The sequence below is a fragment of the Sinocyclocheilus rhinocerous genome, unplaced genomic scaffold, assembly GCF_001515625.1.
Source record: "Sinocyclocheilus rhinocerous isolate Xijiao unplaced genomic scaffold, SAMN03320098_v1.1 scaffold460, whole genome shotgun sequence".
NCBI lineage: Eukaryota > Metazoa > Chordata > Actinopteri > Cypriniformes > Cyprinidae > Sinocyclocheilus > Sinocyclocheilus rhinocerous.
This window is the reverse complement of record NW_015667268.1, coordinates 97015-106626: the sequence shown is the minus strand read 5'-3', so window position 1 is coordinate 106626 and position 9612 is coordinate 97015. Positions and strand designations below refer to the sequence as shown.

The 9612-nt window shown below is 36.8% G+C and overlaps 1 protein-coding gene across 3 annotated transcripts in view; it reads left to right on the top strand.

The window, feature by feature from the left end:
- LOC107733434 (mastermind-like protein 1) overlaps positions 1-9612 on the top strand; it is a 37119-nt gene that overhangs the window by 14012 nt on the left and 13495 nt on the right. The window lies entirely within an intron of this gene.

Genomic DNA, 9612 nt, shown 5'->3' with positions numbered 1-9612 from the left:
AAAAAAAATCTCAAAATTGAAAATCGAATGCCAACCCACCGAACGAATAATCGAATATTCTCGTCCAGCTCTAATAAGGTGACTAGAGTCACAAAGATGCATTTTATTAAAAATTCATTTGATTCAGGTTAATCAGAAGCTAAGACTGAACCAATAAAATTAACACTTTTTTTTTTTTTTTAATGGTATTTTTCTGACCCGTGACATTGTTTTATCTGAACAGCAGATATTTAATAACTGCCAGAGATTCTTCAGTAACTGATCAGTCCTCCCACACTTCAACACTCTGATTTAATCAGTCATTCAGCTTTGGTACGGTGTAGTTTTCTTTATGGGATGCTGAGTAATGAGGGAATGTTGCTACATGCTCTTATTAGCTTAGGTTTAGTCATTTTGAGGCTGTGGCCATCTCACTAAATCTCTGACTGTTCCCGGCCCACATGAGCAGAGTGTAGGTTGCAGCAACTGTTCTGTGAATGTGGATCTAGAAGAGTGGAACAAACTTGTTTTCCTTTCTTCTGTATATTTTCTTGAGGGGAGAAATATGATGTGGGAATCAGACCACACACATAATTCTTATTGAACATTTTTTTTTCTTCATCTTCATTCTAGAAGAGTACCTCACCTTTAGCAGTATAATTATTTATCCGCGCCAGACTGAGACGGTGACGCTGCATGTCGTGCCAAACCTCTCACAGCAGCGTCATCAGCTTGAGATCGGTTTTTTGAGATCGGCCTTTTTAGAGACCGCCGATCAAACATCCCAATGTGATTATCAGCCGATAGCGATCGGTAGCCGATCAATCGGAGCACCCCTACTGTTTACCATATTTGATGCGCTCTATGTATATGTGAATAAAAGCCTAAATTAAATCTGTTCATCATATACATTTTGATGTCTTTATGAGCATAAGCGTCAAAGTTTTTATAAATGGACTTTTAATGGAGGGACCGAAATCTCAGTTGTCATTAAAAATAACTTTAATTTTGTTTTGAAGAATACAGAGAGTCTTATGGGGTTGGAACATTATGAGGTTGAGTAGATAATGAGAGAATTTTCATTTTTGGGTGGAGTATCTCTTTAAAGAGACGCAGAGCTCTCCTGTGACACCTCACTCACAGCGATTATTCAAACAGAAAGAGTAGTGCTTATTAGAAATACAACAGCAGAATAACATCACTCTAAAGTACGTGGCAACATGAATGTCATCTTTATTAAAAGTTGCGATGAAATGGATGTAGCAGCTTATTTTCTGTATTGTCGTATATCTGAGTGTAACAAATTATTGAAAAAGAAAACCGTAGGGTGGGACTTGGTTCTATGCATCAGTTGTTGATTGGATGTTGAGTAGTGGGCGTTGCACTGAAAAGAGGAGGCAAATGAACATGAGTTTGCAGGGGTGTGTTTAAGAGAACTAAATGAGTGGAGAAGTCCGGCATACATCACCAGAGAGAAGTCTGACGTGTAACTGGAAGATGCGCTTGATGAAAAAATGAGGTCAAAAACAAACATGCATGGATAGATGGTTCACAATAATATCTAAAGCAAGCATTTAGATAAAAACGTTAATTTTCATTTCATGCTGACTTTAGCATACAGTCATGGTGTTTGTCATGCAAATAATCTTTACTTACAAGGATGCGCTCCAACACTTACAACGTTTAGCCCGCATTTTACATGCTGCGTGCACTCTGGTGGTGAATGAATTTACAGGCAGTGTTTTTGATGTGCTCACGTGATTGAGTGCTTTTAAGCTGAAATTGATTAAAAACTTAATTGATTGTTGATTAAAGGTGATTATCCATTCACATCGCTTAACAGAGACATAGAGAGGCTCGAGGTCGGGCTCTTTTGTCTTTGACTATAGTGATAAAATCAATTGGTATGACTTGTTGATTGTTTTAAGATATTAATTGAGAGAATGCTTGAAATGTTATGGAATGTTTGTTCTCTTAATAAAATACACTTGTATCTAGAGGTCGACTAATAGTGGATTTTGCCGATAGCTAGGTTGGACCACAATGGCTGATAACCGGTTAATCAACCGATAGTTTTTCAAATGGATACTAAATATGAAAACTAAAATAGTGCTGAACTTTATTACACACACACAAAGTACTGAACCTTACTTTTCATATGGAATAAAATATATTCTTATTAAATATTAATTATACATTGGTCATTAATGTTAGTACATAGTTCATTAACCATTGTTAACAAATGCAACTTTAAAATGTAAAAATATATTTTAAAAATGTTATTTTAAAAAATTGACACACTAACAATACTTATACAGCTTCACTAACCTTAGTTAATGTTACAAATGTAATCCTATTGTAAAGTGTTACCATTTAATATAAATCCAAACAGTCATGCTTAGATATTTAAGCATGATATTTAAGTAGTATATTTAAAGGATGAAGCAACATATCAGTTTGCTTTCTCACATCACAGCTTTAAATCTGCAACTTCGCTGACTAGCAAATACATTAATGTGACCAGCTGGATATAAACTAATGCAAATAGATGGTAACAATCGTGACATTATACATTTGGGTCAGACCGGCATGGATTTTTGCCGATAGTTCTAGCAATTGACTATTGGTGCAGATTAATCGGCAAAAGCGATCAATCGGTCGACCTCTACTTGTACAAGACTATTTAAGTGAACTGTAAAGAGAAAAATAAAATAAATAAAATCTTCATGTTGAAAACACTTTGTTCATGTTAACTCCACAGTAAGGTCAGCATTGGTGGATTGATATGTTTTATGCTCTAGCAGGACAGTTAGGTTAGCTCAGGTGTTGTAGAATACGTGCTAGTGTTTTATTCTAACTGGCCAAGTAGGTTATGTTTTACGTGAAGCAGTCTAGTGAAGCAACTAGTTTGGAGGTTGTTTGACACAGGCTGTAGTTTGAAAGAAAGCATGTCAGCGTTCGGCTGTAGGACAGCGCTGCTGTAGTTTTGGGATGGTCATTCTGGTGTGATGCACAGCATTTAGCATGACTCAGGTCTGCTCACATTCACCCCTCCCCCCGCTCGCACACAGCACTGACTCACTATTGTTCCCAGTGGCCCCTGGACGGCTGAATGTCTTTCACACTTAAATGCATCTACAGTACACCAGAGTCTCACCCTTAAACAGGAAGTGTTCATATGCTGTCCCACTCTTATAGCCTGGTCTTACAGGTCTTAAAGGAATAGGTCACCACACCCCAAAAAAAAAGTGTCACAAACATATGACTAAACATGACTTTTTCCTTCAGTGGAACATGACACATTCCATGCAATAAGAAAAGTGTGAATTGCACGAATTGCCATTGAAGAAAGAAAATCATATGGGTTTGTAACAGTGTGAGGGGTAAATTGTTTATTTTTTGGGTCAACTACTAGTTTTAGCACAGATCTCTTGATGTTGTTGTAGCTTCCTATAGATGGGCTGTTGGTTGTAGTTAGCTAGTGTTGTAAGGGTGAGTCTTGAACACGAAGCTTTGTGCCGAAATGTAGTACATCTAGTTGTTTTTCCCTTCCTCGCAGTATGACTCAACATAACTCACTGTTCTTGTTCAGCACTTGGCCTGCATCTGGCCTTTCACAGCTGCTGACCTGGGTTAACCAGGGCTCAGGGCAGGGAAAAAAAACCTGCTGTGGGTAAAAATTGCCCCTGTTGTGAACTCCAGAATGTTTTTTTTTTTTTATTACATGATCAGATTTCTGTTATTTAAATGAAATTTTAAAATATATCAAAATTATTTTAATTGTAATAATAGTTCACTTTTTTTACTATGTTTTTGAATAAATGCAGTCTTGGTGAGCATAAGAGGCTTCTTTGTAAACCTTAAAGGGGACGTAACAGTTTCTGCCAGTCTCATGTTAATCTTGAGTACCTATAGAGTACAGTGGTGTGCGGTGGTGTTCTGAAATGAAGAGGCACAGTCCTCAAGGTTTTTTTTTTTTTTTTAATCAAATGTAAATTCATGTCCCAGTCCCATTTTCTTGATTAAATAAACATTACTTACACTATCAGAAAAAGAAAACGGAAAACATTTTTTATTTTTATTTTATATTTTTACATTAACAATGTAATCAATAATGTTTATTAAAGCCAAGTATGAATCTCATCAAGTTATTGTTTAAGCATTTTACATTTATTCCAAAATAATAACTCAAGGCAGTAACAATTTAAACTATATATTTTATTTGTGAACTTATGTTATTCTTTTTAATAATTAACTTAACTATTTTTTAATTATTCGGTTCATTAGTCATCAAAGCTCTGTAAATATTGGTCACAGACGCAAAGATTTACTTTGAATTTCACCAAGCTGATTACTCACTAAAAACTCCCACAGATCATGTTTTCAGGCCATTTTAAGTCTTATAACCACTTTGTTGCGTCAATATCGAAGTGTGTGAGTTGTTTGTTTAATTTTTTTTTTTTTTTTTTTAATTAGTCTTCCCATTAACACCATTATATTGTTCGTTCAGACTGATTCGCGAACGTGCACATGAACACAAGAGGCGGGATTATCGCATGAACCAATCACAGCCAAACATAACCAGTCATATCCAATCATATCACGATGGAGGCATTGTCTCCTCTCACGTGACTTTCCCCCATTCATTCTCATTTACCCCCCACCAAACTCACGGCACGATTTAGGGGGTCTGTTAAAACTCAATGGGCTCAGGGGAGGTGACAGAGACAGACAGGACTCCCGCTGTAACTTTACCTGTTGGTGTCGCAGTTGGAAGAGTGATTTATACACTTTGTAATGTTATATTTTGTAATATTGGCATTGTATTATTTTTGTACTATAATTTTTACTGTAATTTTTTTCGCATCCAATATTTTGAGGAAACGCCCCTGATAGAGTAGTATTTAATCCTTCATATCTCTGAAGAGTCTTTAGTTTTTTCAGATGTATAAAAGAAAGATACAGCTTTACGCTTCTCTCTGAAAACAGCCGAGCTCCTGGAGGCGTGCTGTGGCCGGAGCTAAATAGTTGCAAACACGTTAGTGGTGTTTACGTTATATGCACTTATGCGCGATTGTCAACAAAACACAGAAATTTGATGCAGTTTTACTCAACGTCTGCGGTTCTGACTCATGACCGGGATCTTTTAACACTGGGATATGCTCCATCATTCAGTATCAAATGATCTGTAAATGCAGCGTCGAACTGGGCCTTGTTTATAAAACATTAATCACTGAAATGACTTGAACAAACAAACACATGTGCGCAACACTGTTGCTGTCCCGGAAAAAAAACTGCAACCACTGTTCCCTTAACGCTGGGTTCTTTAGGAAGCTGAAATAGGTTATTTTTCCCTCACAACCAAAAACACACTTCTTTTGAAGACATTCTTCTTGAGCAAGTCCTGTGCAGAGCTGCCGACGACTTTCGTAACCCAAATGAAGCACGTTGATGGGCTGCTCTTGCTCTGGTTGCTGTGCGCGCGCTCCTCCGGGAGAAATGCTCATACAAGGGATTCCGCTATTTATGACATCATGAAGGGCCATACTCGAAAACGTTCCAAAATGTAAACTTTGGCCATGTTTAGCATGAGAATCCAAGTCTTTAACAGTGTAAATAACTCTGAATGCATGAAATAGCATTAGACACCCACACCCACCCCCACCCTGCCTTTAAAACAAATCTTACCGGCCCCAAACCTTTGAACAATAGTTTGTTTTGCATCATTTACCTCAACTTTACATTTGATGTTCATAAAACTTTATAATTAACATCCATATTGAGGATTCAAATTGAGAATGTAATTGATTTATTTAGTTTATAGTCCATGACAACTGTTATTGTTTTTTTACTAAATTAAACACTAGAAATAATATATGCATGTCATCCAGCAATTCATTTGTAAATTAAATATGTAATCCATAATTGCATGTAAAAGTAGATTTTTTAATTTCAATAAAGAAAATGTAAGCTTGCTCATTTGCCAGCACAATGCAAGGGTTTTGCAGGCGGTTACAGTGTATTGTTAATGCAGTTTCTGTTGTATTCTGCACGGTTACTAGGATGTTGCTGGGTGGTTACTTACAAGCTCAAATTAAAAGCAGCACACCCCCATGTCTCTGATATGCTTGGTCTGTAGATATTGCTTATCAAAGCCATTTAATGAAGTTACAGGATACCTAAGAATCTGCACGATTTGAGGTGTCATTCATGTGTGTAGCAAAGGACAAGTTACATACCGAAGTTTAATGCTTGGAGTTTGTACTGCTTTGTCTTGGCAAAGAGCACTCATAAATGAACAGCTGGTTTGAATTGCACATACAGATTTTTGACTGCCCTCAACCATTTAAAGGACTAATTACTAGCTTCACTTGTTGGACTTTGCCCCTCATTTGTGAAGTAGCTGTAACCACAAAATTGAGTGTAGTGACCCAAGTCTTTGCACTAATATTGATCTCTGCGTTCAAATGGCGCACTCTGCCCTTGGGCCAAAAGCGCTGCTCCCCGCCCATGCGCTCGGGGGTTGTCCATTGTAGCAGGCAGGGCATCAAAGGCGAGCTGAGTTTGCGCTGTGCATGGCCAAGAATTTGGCACCCTCCCGCACCCCTCTGTGGTCCATGTGCGGACTCTTTTGTTGTGGGATACGCGTTCATACACATGGTAATTAGTCTCATGTGGCTCAAGCCTGCAGTGGAGGTGCTTCCGAGCGGGGGAGGCACAAAGATGGAGGGAAAGTAAGAGATTAAGAGACGTGCGTCAGTAAAAAAAAAAAATTATTTTGCTTTTGGAAGAGTTTTAGCACGTTTGAAAGAAAGGACATTTTCGTGGGTGTGCCGCCCAAGTGAGGTCGTCTCAGAAAAGTGACTAACTGATAGAGTGAGACCAGTTTTTCAGGTTCAGAAACTCTGCAGTGTGCTGCTGCGGTTGAGAGGGGGAGTTCACTTCAGATGGGCCGCATGCCTTCGCTCACGGCCAGACCATAGGTCGGCACACAACAGCTCATGTCTGCTCGAATGGGTCAAAAACTGCTCGTTCTTTTCTGTTTTCAACCCTCTTTTTTTTCCCCCTATAAACGGCACACACTTTGAAATAAGTATTTCGGCTTCTCATCGTGCACCAGCCCCCCAAAACTCTATGCCAAAAAGAAGGGGAGCTTCAGTTCCTGTGAACATGGCATTTGTGTGCTCACAGTAGCCATAAATTAGTTGTGGTTAACATTATAGTTTCAAATTGTGTGGTGTAATTACACGATCACATTTAAATTTATTAAAGTGTCATGAAACGCCTCTGTTTTGGCACTAGTCGTTCACACCTAAGATCGGAAAGACTCAAGTAAGCTGTGGAAAAGTGGGAATGTAGAGCGTAGGAAGAGAGGAGAAAACAACCAATAAGACACAGACCTACAACACACTCATTATACAGAGTAATGAATATTAAAATGTAAGTGGAGAAAAAAAAAAAAGTTGGGGTACTTTGCTGTATTTTAAAAAATATAGCCCTATGACAAACTTCAAAGTGTCTTCACATAGTGAAAAAATCAAATAGGTTTTGATAAACCATTCTTAAGAAATATCATCGAATGAGCATTTAAACTTTCCTGATTTATTGGTCTGTATGAAAAATGAGGAAGAACATTTGATATTTCATAAAATCTACGTCAAGATGCAATGAAATGTGCGCAAACATGTTTGGACCACTACAGTAGATGAAATATGTCCACGAAAACTTGAAACACATTTGCTCCGGTCCGGATATGAACTGTGAACGGCACTGCGAGTGTTGATAAATTCATTGTGTGAAATTCATGTCAAATGCATCTTACAGACATTTGGTAGCCAAACTCTCTCTGACCCTTATATCCCTGAACAACAACAAAAGATGACAGAGTTGAATCAACACCGCTGAAACATTTGTTACCTCATGCATAATACAGTGCATTGATTGGATAAAGAGTTCCTTCTCATGAATAATGTGGAGAAATGCTCAGAAACTGATGATGAAGTCTAGGGCTGGGTGGTATGACGGTGTATATAGTTACCGCGGTATAAAATAACAGATTTTTTTATTCTGTGTATACTGCAACATGTAAATAAGTGGGCGTGGTTAACACATTCAAGGTGGAGCGGTTGCCATGGTAATGAACAACCTGCTAGTTAAAGCGAATATACATAATCCTGTATCGGAGGCTAAATGACTAAATATTGGTTGTGAGGTGTGTATAATTTAAACTACTTAGTCAGCACTAACAGTAGCTGATGTTCAGTTTGCATACTTCTGCTCTCCTTCTAGTCACTACTGTACTCTTCCCTCTCTTGATTAAAGCTCCAGGTGAAGCTAGAGCAAAGAGCAAAACAAGCCCCTTAAAAACGCAGTATAATAAGCAGATACCAAGGAACAAATTTCTACAGTATAACAGTATTAATAGTAGCCAAAAAAATTTAAATAAAGTAAATGTAATGTATTATGAATGGAATATTTCAATATAAAATATTTAGATATAGTGTAAACGATGTTCAGTTTGCATACTTCTGCTCTCCTTCTAGTCACTACTGTACTCTTCCCTCTCTTGATTAAAGCTCCAGGTGAAGCTAGAGCAAAGAGCAAAACAAGCCCCTTAAAAACGCAGTATAATAAGCAGATACCAAGGAACAAATTTCTACAGTATAACAGTATTAATAGTAGCCAAAAAAATTTAAAGAAAGTAAATGTAATGTATTATGAATGGAATATTTCAATATAAAATATTTAGATATAGTGTAAACTGAAGTAAAACAATAGCATGAGATTTAAAAATAATTCAGAATTTAATTGCACCTACAAGTTGCGTTTAATATCAATCAGTTGGGGGCAGTTAATCTAAAAGTTGAGTGAGTTTTTACTAAAATAAATTACCAAATAAAAGTAAACACCTTATTTAAAGTTTAATTGCACCTACAAGTTGCATTTAATATCAATCAGTTGGGGGCAGTTAATCTAAAAGTTGAGTGAGTTTTTACTAAAATAAATTACCAAATAAAAGTTAAAAAAAAATCAAACAAGGTGAAGTACTTTTCATTTCTAAAGTATTTGAGTTTAATTATTATATAAAGCCCTTTTTGTCAATTTTCAGAATAACTACATATTAAAAAAACGATATCGTGAAAAATATCGTTACCGTGAAGTAAAATTAGTCGTACCGTGAAACAGAATTTTGATCATACCATTCATTTTGGTCAATGAAGATGCATTCTCTTTAGCCAGTCATAACTCCGAATAGACGCATTTACTATAACTTTTCTAAAACTTAGTTACTAAATAATGTGTAAATTATTATTAAGTGTGTATTAATGTGTAAACAACCACATGCGGTACATAAGTTGTTGTTGTTAAACACCATACAGCACACCATATGCAAGCGTGATTCATTGCTAACAGTCTGCCTGTTAAAGTGAATCATTATAAAACAAGTTCTTAATTACGGTTAATGTATGTAGAAAAAACTGCATCCTTTTAGTTAAAAATATTACACGTCTTTTAACAACTTTGTTGGTATGTTTAATAGGATATGTCCAGAATTCAGGATTTCTGAACATCAGAGTGGGAGTCCCTCGAGATAATTCTCATAATGCAGTTTCATATGAGTCATGAATAATA